A 2,447-nucleotide genomic window follows, 5' to 3' on the forward strand; every position below is an offset into this window, starting at 1 on the left:
AACTTTATCTAATTCTTCTTTAATTGGATTAAATCTATAAAATTCGCATTTCACCGAAATTTTAAACATTTAATTGTAAATAAACTGTTTGTTTATTGTCAAAAAATTTTGCATGTTTATTTTCTGTGATATTTCCGATTGTTACAACTTCATGGATTCAGCGAATTTTGCAAACAAATCCAGTATGGCGCTTATCACGTTTTGCGATAAAACCGATTTTTGGAAGTAAAATAATTTGGAAAAAAATCAAAATCTGCAAAAAGTAAAATCGATAAATTTTTACTTTCTTTCCACTTTAACACTTTAAAATGTCTTTATAGGTTTTGGGGTCTGCTGCAGACAAATAGTTTTCTGGATATTAAGGCATTTGTCCAACGTATTACTTCATGAATTTCAATGAGTTCGTCATTCTTCACATGGGGAGGAGGGGATGTTTTGTAACATGCATGCGCATTAGTATTTTAAGCTGGGAAAACATGGTCTCCAATAAAAACATAATGGATTACATTGGATAATAAAAGTTTTAATATTCAGAAAACTACTTATCTGCCACAAATTTGAATGTGATATTCGTTTTAAGCATACCTCAAAACTTATAAAAGTCGTCAATTTAATGGCGAATGTTGAGGTCGAATGAAAGTAAAAAATAAATACCAAAATGATTATGGTTTTTGGTAGAGTGTTCAAATGTAAACTGCTTGGCTTAAAACAATTTTAAATGGCGTTTATCACGTTTTGCATTCAATTATTCAAATGTATCCAGCAAAGAAAATAACGCCTGCAAATTGAATTTTAATAAGCAAAGCATAAGAGGCTTAATTTTAATAATTGATAACCTCCTATGTATAATAATTGGATTGCAGAAATTCCCTCTGAACCAAATCAACGTAGGTTTGCAATAACAGATGTCACATACAAATTTATTATGTCTAAACTTTTACCCACCATCATATGTAATTTGAACGCTATTACAGGCACATTTATTCATTATAATAAAATCCTATCTTACTTCCTATGAGCGACATCATCACGATTGCCAAGATCTATAGACGAAGTAGTTTGTATTTTCCCATCTACCTGAAAAGTCCTCACAGTAAGGACCGGGTAAAAATATAACTATTATAACTATATTGACCGGACAACCTCATTAACTGGATTAAACAATGAAACACCTACAATTACCACTGCACTTCACTATTCGAAAATAATGGTTTCTCCCTAATAACATTCCACCTATTCTCATTGGCTGTGACCATGAAATTCTATTATTTCAGATTGTACACAAACATAAAAAAGGAACATTGCAGCCCTCATTCAATATGACTGATCAATCGTCACGCATTTTTTTAAATAATTTATACTTTACTAGGGTCGCTTTTCCTTTATTTTACAGATTAACTTTTACATTTACTTACACATTACACATTAACGTTCTACTAAATTGAACATGTACTTTGTTACAATCACCACCAAAAATATTGCGACAATTTTTCTCCGTAATGGTCACAAAGTACGTGTCCAATTCAGTATAACTTTATAATTGAAAACTGATACCTAAACATAAAAGTCATAATCTTTTTTTTTTGCAAGTTTACTTTTTTCTTGTCTGAAAGTTAAGTTTGATATCGACGAGGTTAACGTGAAAAAAGACAAAAATGTAAATTGTGGAATTTATGGGGGGGTTCTATTTTCATAAACGTCCGCCTAATCTCTTAATAAAAGAGAGATGTAATAGCTATTTGCATCAAAGTGGCACTGAGCCTAGATTGGGGCGATTAGGCATATATATATATATATATATATATATTATTTTTCACTTTCGAAATCATAAAAACTATTTATTTTTATACAAAACACATTTTCACACTCTAAGCATGAATTACGTTAAGATAAATCATTATTTTCATTACTTTTCATTGTTTGTATTTGATTACATGTACGCCAGTTCTGTTACTTCGTTTATCTGTCAAATAATTTACGCTGCTAAAGTACAATTTTCCTCTTTATTACATTGCCTATGGATATACTTATTTGTTTAATATTGGCTTCTTTTTTTTTTTTACTATAGTTGTTTTTTTGTTTAGTTCTCTTTTCAGGACTCCTTTACCACGCGGCTCGGATATTAACTATTTTTTTCGAGGGCACATTTTTACCTTAACACCAACTACACTATTTCCTTTAAACTGACGACTTTTAAAGGTTTTAAACTATGCTGAATAAGACAATCTATTTTAACTTTGGTGGAGATAAGTAGCTTTCGAGATATAATGACAAGTATTATGTACTGTAAATCACTGTTCTATCCGCACAATACTGTCACATATCCCCAATTTTTTTTTTGGGGGGGGAGGTTATAGTCTTTGCGGGTTGGTATGCTGACAACATATATCAAAGTTGAACTTGGGGCAAATACTTGAACAGTCTCCACTCATAAAATGGGGAGTCTA

This window comes from Euprymna scolopes, chromosome 16 (assembly GCF_053919585.1).
Source record: "Euprymna scolopes isolate OS-2025 chromosome 16, ASM5391958v1, whole genome shotgun sequence".
Classification (NCBI taxonomy): Eukaryota; Metazoa; Mollusca; class Cephalopoda; order Sepiida; family Sepiolidae; genus Euprymna; species Euprymna scolopes.